The following is a 7,537-nucleotide window of genomic DNA, read 5'->3' on the forward strand; positions in this document are numbered from 1 at the left end:
CCCACCAGCAATGTCTGAGGGTTAGAATTTCTCCACATTCTTGCTCCCACATGTTATTATCTCTTTTTGAATATCACAGCCACTCTGTGTACAATTATGTCTCATTGTGGTTTTAACTTACATTTCCCTAAAGACTAATAATGTTGAATGTTTTTTCATGTGTCTAGTAGTGTTTGGTAGCATCTTTTTGTTTGGTGAAATATTCATTAAGACAATCGCCCGTTTTTTAATTGGGTTGTTCATCTTTTAATTACTGAGTTGTAAGTGTTCTTTAAATATTCTATATACAAGTCCTGTATAAGATATATGCTTTGTAAGTATTCTTTATGGCTTATCAATTTCTTAAGAATGTCTTTTGGAGAGCAAAATGATTTTAATTTATATAAAGTTGAATTTATCAATTTTTAAATAGATCTTTCTTTTGTGTCATATCTAAGAAATTTTTATCTAATCTCACTTTTCTTTGTTTTTTTATTGAGATATATTTGACATAGAATATTATGTTAGTTTCAGGTGTACAACATGATTCAATATTTGTAGATATTGCAGTGATCACCACAATAAGTCCAGATTTTTTTGTTATAAAAATTTCTGTTTTTCTAGTAGTTTTCTAGGAGCTTTAGTTTTTACATTTGTGTTTATGGTCTTTTTTGAGTTAGTTTTTGTGTAATGGTGTGAGGTGAGAATCTAAATGCTTTCTTCTTTTTCTTTTTTTTTTTTCATATGTCTATCTTGTCTTAGCAGCATTTGTTGAAAACAGTATCCTTTCTCTTATTGAATTGTGTTAGCATCTATACATCTATATTTAATTTAGAAGTAAATTAACCGTAAATATTAAGATTTATTTCTGGACTTTCAATTCTGTTCCATTGATCTATACATCTATTCTCATGCCAACACAACACTGTCTTACTACTTTAGCCTTACAATGAGTGTTGAAACTGGACAATCCCAATCTTTTCCAATTTTTTTCTTCTTTTTCAAAATAGTTTCGACTATTGTTGGTCCTTTACATTGCCATATATATATTTTAGGATCAGTTTGTGAACTTATACAAAAAAATCCCATGGGGATTTTGATCAGGATTGTACTGAATCTATAGATTGATTTGGGAATAATTATACTTTTAACAATATTAAATCTTTCAGTTCATGAGCATGAAATATCTCTTAATTTAGATCTTTTAAATTTGCTTTCAGGGATGTTTTGTAGTTTAGTGCATAACTCTTATACTTTTTTTTAATTAGATTTATTTTTACGTATTTTACTCTTTTTGATTCTTCCACCAATGAAATTTTATTCATTTTATTTTTTATTATGGCTAGTGTATAAAAACACAATTGATTTGCCTAAGTTGATCTTTTAACTGGTGAATTTCTTATATTTGCTTATAAGTTGTAGTAGTTTGTGTGTGTGTGTGTGTGTGTGTGTGCATGATTTTGTACATTCAGGATGATGTCATCCTCAAAAAGTTTTACTTATTTCTTTCCAATATGAATACCTTTAATTTTTTTCTCACCTGATTGTAGTGGCTAGAACCCAGTACACATTGAATGGGAATGGTGACAGTGGACATTTTTGCCTGTTTCCAATCTTGGATGGAGCATTTCTCTTCTACCAGTAAGTCTGATGATAGTTATTTTTCAGATGCCCTTTACCAGGTTGAGGAAGATCCTTTCTGCTCTCTTCTCATTTGTTCAGAACATGTATCGTGCATAAGTGTTGGACTTTGTCAAATATAGTTTTATCCTTTATTCTATTAATATGGTATATTACATTAATTGACTTCCAGATTTTAAGTCCACCTTACAGACCTGGGATAGATCTCTCTTGGTCAAGTTGTATGGTTCCTTTTTGAATGTTGTTGCTTCTTTCCATTCTTTGGTATCACCATTGTGCAAAACCTTCTTAAAGTAAGTAGAGTAACAGTTGATTTCTAAGGATCATTGATTTCCTTGGAAATCAAAATAGTGGGAAGATTTTGGGTACCAGAAATGGCTGCTCACTGCTGTGCCTCCTTGTCCTCCACTCAAACCCGAATGTTTTGTTCTGTGGCTGTGTCTTTTCTTACCTATCTCTCACTGAGAATTCTTCTGCAGGCTGTGGAATTGGAAGGGCATTTTAAGCATTCTTCTCAAAACACCATGACTTTCTATTAGCAGTCTTAAGAGAAAATAGTCATTTTTGAACAATGCCCTGGTATCTGCGTAATATTCCAAAAACGCCGTGACTGTTTAATTGACTCCCACTTTACATGACTGTGTGGTTCAGCTGCCACCCTCTATTACCTCTGTAAACAGGCTGACCATTGCTCATGGCATGTTAAACACTCACAGGGAACAGGACATTCTCTCTGGTATTCCCAGTTCTGTTCCCACCATTTGAATTGTGTGCTAGCAAGACTCTGTTGTGCAAGTTCTGTAAACTGTTTATTCCAGATGTATTTGTTATTGTTGGTAGGTAATTTAATTATACGTTTAACTTGATGAAATGTGAAAAGAAATACTTTCTGTGGAAAATAAATTTATAATATTGGAAAGATATCACAAAGGAGAGGGATTTTAAAGATTATATTGAATTAAAGGTGGCTTACATAGCTGTAAAACATCGGGAGAAAAGTAAAAATTATAATTCTTCATTAAATTTGCTCTTTGCAGGCACTGGTAAGTTCTAGTTTTACTTAAAATAATTTAAAAAATAACTCTGAAATTCATAGTTAAGTATTTATGGTAGTTTTGCAGAAAATAGGTCCAATTAGATACCCAAATTAAAAACTTCAAAAGGCCTTGGTTCTTCATCAGAAAACTGGAAAACAATTGTGCAACAATATTAAGCTAAAATACAATGTGTTTGTATGTACACATATATTTCTTACATTGAATGACTTTTTCAAAAAACAATGATCTATAAATCCCAGTTGCATAAATTGCGTTATTTAAGAGGTCTTGGACTAAGTCTCCAAACATCCCCATGATTTGGATTTGGGGCCATTATTTAATTATTTTATGGCTACTTGTCTACTTTGTATTGGCTATATAATACGCTTTCAGATTGGAATGAGGGACAATAACAGAGCATGTGATTTAGAGAAAGTAAACTGTGACTATTTTACTTTGTTTCTGTACTTGAATGTAAAGAAAAGTACGTTAGGACAAGTAACCAACTTCCAACTTAGATGTGACCATGTTACTCTCAAGGGGGAAGGGTTTTTGAGAACAATGATGAGCTATTGAGGTGTCTTTGTGCAGTCAGTGTTTTCTGGAAACTGAGGTGGAGGAGGAAATAAGAAGATGAAGAGATCTGAGAGCATTAACAAATGGTAGTCGGGATGATAGGGTTAATTTTTAATTAGAAGCAAGACTCCATGAAAGCAAAGTCAAACCAAGTGAAAGAGTCAGGCTACCCCATGGTAATAAGTACTCAATGAAAAGGAGAGTTGGTCTCAGAATTCATTCTGTGTCACTGCCTGATTATGTAGAGAAATATTCATCTGGAGCCAAAGTCCTGTTTTCTGTGGCTTTGTGTCTTCTTTTTCCGGCAGCAATTTGGCCAAAGGCTTGTTGGTAGGTACACACACTTGAGAAAAAGGCCATTTTGTTAGATGACTTCTTTCCATCTAATTAGGAATCAAGTCATTAGTCTCATTGCAATCTGATTAGAGGACTGTCTTAATATGATAAAGATAGGAAATAATTGTTTTTAAAAAAAGACAAATTGCTGGGGACAAGGAAAGACCTCCTTTGCCTCAGTGAAACTTCCATTAATAATGTGTGAAGAAGCAATAACAAAGCACTCAGTGTTCCCTTTAGAGGCTCCTTGAGAGCAAGTCTGTCTGTGAGAAGCTTTCTTTTGCTAATGTGGGCTGAGTCACTGACAAAGGCCAGTGTTAATGGTCAGCTTCAAAATCTAATCCTTGGAAGGGAAGCATTTCCTTGGCTAGTTTTGTAATGTGCTTGTCAAACATTTTAAACCATTTAACAGAAAGAAGCATTGTGATGACAAGACACAACATGGCCAGTTTTTCGGATGCATCTGCCAACAGAGTAATGCAGTGATCCTTTTGGGCTCCAGTGGTTCAGGCACAAATGCAAACTCATGTGTGGAGTTCATCTTGAGACTCGGTTTTGATGTTGTGCCCACAAATAATTAGCTTCGACTAGGCTTATTGTCTTCCTTTGCATCTTTTTCCTCACGGAATATATTATTAATGTTTTATCGTAAATAATATCCCTTATCCCTTCTGGTTAATCTGGTTAACTTCTTTTAGAAGGCTAGTAAAGTCATATTATTACAAGCAGGTCTTTTTGCAATCTTGAAACAACATAGGGACATTGAAAAATAAAGCCAGACGGGATCTCCCTTTCTCTTGCCAGTCGAAATACAGTAAAATATCCTGCTCATTCATTTCCATCTAGAATACTGAATCTAATACTAATTTCTTCAGGGGATTAATGCACCCTTGTTGTGACTCAGCAATGCATTTGTTTTATGACTGCCAAACACTGCTCCGTGAAACCACACTAACCACATTACCCATGATGATTGCTGGGCTTGAAAATATGACTTGCCATATCAAATGGCACTCTTTTCCAAGAACCAAAGATGATAAATACATTCATCCATCTTTTAAATAAATTGAAAGAGAAGAGTGAAAGAAAAAAAACGTTGTAGGTTTAACTTAGAACAGGAATACAGTTCATTTATATATTTATTGGTTATTCTCACACCATCTGCAAGAACTTGAAGTGGGGAGGTAGCATTTATTACCCCTTGCTGTTGGCTACAAAATGCATTATCAGCAATGGAGCGAAGAGGTGGGGCGGTGGGGAGTGGGACACTCCAGAGCCACCATTCTCAGAAACGCTCCAACTTCTGCATCCCATTCTTTTCTGTCTCTTTCCTTCCTCTTTCTCTTTTTTCTTCTTTCTCTCTTCCTTTCCTTTCCCTATTTCTTTTCTTGCCTTTTTCTTTGACTTTCTTGCTTTCTCAATGAAATGTTCCCTTCTCGCGGCACCTGGGTGTCTCAGTTGGTTAAGTGTCCGACTTCTGCTCAGATCATGATCTCATGGTTCGTGGGTTCAAGGCTCGTCATGCTCTGTGCTGACAGCTTGAAGCCTGGATCCTGCTTCAGATTCCGTGTCTCCCTTTCTCTTTGCCCTCCACTGCTCATGCTCTGTCTCTGTCTCTCAGATATATTAATAAAACATAAGACAAAAATTAAAAAGAAAAAAAAAGAATTTTTCCTTTCCCTCCATATTACTCAGGGGTGGTGAGTATTGCTTGGGACTTAGGAACACTTAAGACTCAACTGGATACCAACCCTAGGGGCGGGACAGGTCTACTCGCTCCTTCTCTGAGTCTCATAATCTGTCAAAATTCCTTTCTGACCTAACAGTTATCACTCTTGGATTTGAGAGCTGAAGGTAAAAGTGTTCTAGCGTTTGGTGTTGTTAATACGAACTTAATGCAATGTTTGGAAGTTATTAACAATTAAGAATTATTGATGTGGTATCACTCACAAGCTTTCTCTTGTTTTCCTGAATGGGGAGAAAGAACCAGAGCTTGAGCACAATTCACAGTTGATCTTATCTATGCTTACAATCTTTAGAGAGAATCCATGCCTTTGTGAACATCACATGTAAAAAGAAGTCTGCAGATAAAGCCAATAGGCTTTGTTCTCTGAATTTCACAGGAATGTTTTCAAAATCATAGGAGAGTGTCAAATAGGTATTCCCAGTACCTAGAATAAGCTTGCTTCCCCTTGTAGGAACTCAACACACATTCTTTCTACCAAAAGAACACAAGAGGGTCATCATTCGTATGTTTTGGGGTGAGAAACAAGCATGGAGAGTTGCTTTCTATGCTGTACCCTAACCATACTGGACTCACATTCATTTCAACTTAATATTCTTACACCACACTGAAATTGCAGTTTTTCAAAATTGGGATTGATAGCTTAGTGTAGGTGTCCCTTAAGGGTAATGCCTTCTGCCCTTATCACCCACCAGTGTGTGTGTGTGTGTGTGTGTGTGTGTGTGTGTGTGTGTGTTTGCATGTCTGGTTCTTACGCACAGAAACAGGAACTGTGCTCACCTCTGCCATGAATCGTTTCATGGGTCTTTGTTGGTCTCTTTTGTTAGACTTGGCAGCAGCTTGGCAGATAGGAGATGTGCTGTTCTCATCTTCCCAAAGCCAACAAGCCTGACGGAGCAGACCTTAGTGATTCATCAGCATGTTATTTTTGGAGTCACCTTGCCATGCCATTGCAAATGCATTTCAGTGCATCCATATGCTACATCAAAATAGTTATTTTTGTTGTAAACATTTTATAGAATTTAAAATTACTTGGCTATAAATAACACATTTAATTTATGTTTGGCTATTTCTGGGTAATCACTGTGTATTGTCAGAGAGCTCTGTGAAGTATGGAAACCTAATCTGTAACTCTTTGCAACTCTAATGCCTGTATGCATATCAATGTCCTTGAACAATTAATGATATGGAATTGAAATAGAAATTGGACAGAAACAGGCATTAACTTAAACATTTATTACTTCATCTTTCGTTTTTTTCTTTTTGTGTTTTGTAGCTCATAATTTTTTTTTTTTCAGATCTCAAACATTTTTGGAGGCCTTTGACAAAGTCACTGGTGATAGACCCTGAGCCCTGGGTGCTTAAGGAATAGAATGGGCCTGCAGGGCAGGGCCCAACAGATGGCTGACACCCTACTAGTCAAATGGTTGTCCACCAACCCTGAGCACCAACGTGTGGTTACTGCTTTTGAGGAAAGCATTTGCTGTTGGGGCTTCTCTCTTCAGTGCCTTTGAAGCTAAACGTTTTCTAAGAGAAAACAATTAAGAATGAGGATAGAGACAGACTTCATTGTCAGAGGAGCCCAGCACAATTGCTGAGCATGGACAGAATGAATAGGAAAGCGGGGAGGTGGGGCTTGGTTCCCATTAGGAATAATTCCTGTAATCAGCTTGGATGATTAAATAGAAATCGTCATGTCACACACAGAAAGGCCTGTCCCTGCCATCACTGTTCACTTTAGCAGCACCTGCTAGGCTCAAGATAAGGAGAACTGGATGGGAACTTTACACGGACGCTTTGGTGTGCTTAGAGTTTATTTTTTTTTTTTAATGTTTGTTTATTTTGAGAGAGGGAGAATGTGCAAGAGAGCACAAGCATGAGAGGGGAAGGTGCAGAGGCAGGGGATGGGGAGAGAAACTCCCAAGCAGGCTCTGGGCTGTCAGTGCAGAGCCCAGTGCAGGGCTTGATCTCACGAACCTAAGAGATCATGACCTAAGCCAAAATCAAGAGTTGGATTCTTAACTGACTGAGCCACCCAGGAGCCCCTAGACAACTATGAATTGACTAGTTCCAAGAAACCCAATTTCCTAGTTGGAATATCTTTACCTCGTATCTAGAGTGATAGAATTCTTCCATCCTTTTGTTCAGACTATAGCTTTGTCTCTACACAGTGCAACGCTAGTAATTTCAATAACTATCCGATACTTATTATGGGCCAGGCATC

The sequence above is a fragment of the Lynx canadensis genome, chromosome A1 (genome assembly GCF_007474595.2).
Source record: "Lynx canadensis isolate LIC74 chromosome A1, mLynCan4.pri.v2, whole genome shotgun sequence".
NCBI lineage: Eukaryota > Metazoa > Chordata > Mammalia > Carnivora > Felidae > Lynx > Lynx canadensis.